Source organism: Nestor notabilis, unplaced genomic scaffold (assembly GCF_000696875.1).
Source record: "Nestor notabilis isolate BGI_N333 unplaced genomic scaffold, ASM69687v1 scaffold9160, whole genome shotgun sequence".
Lineage (NCBI taxonomy): Eukaryota > Metazoa > Chordata > Aves > Psittaciformes > Psittacidae > Nestor > Nestor notabilis.
Window position 1 is genome coordinate 12207 of NW_009909679.1, and position 267 is coordinate 12473.

At 59.2% G+C, this 267-nt stretch overlaps 1 protein-coding gene across 1 annotated transcript in view; it reads right to left on the minus strand.

Moving 5' to 3' along the window:
* LOC104408188 (lymphocyte antigen 6E) overlaps positions 1 to 267 on the minus strand; it is a 5967-nt gene that overhangs the window by 5409 nt on the left and 291 nt on the right. The window lies entirely within an intron of this gene.

The following is a 267-nucleotide window of genomic DNA, read 5'->3' on the forward strand; positions in this document are numbered from 1 at the left end:
ATTCACGGCTGTCTCTGCCCAGACTTCTGTCTATCAGCCATTGCCGGGGCTGGGCTCCATCTCCCCTCCACCCTCCTTCCCCTTGGCTACATCTCTGCCCATTCCGGCGCCGTTATCCCGGCTTGCTGCACCGAAAAGGGGGAGCGGAGCCGGCCCTGGCCTTTGTTCGTGCTGCAACTGGGAAAAGCTCTAAGATACCTCCATGCACATCTGGAGATGCACACTTCCACAGGCACAGGAGCCCTGAAGTTCGTGCTTCAAGAGGGA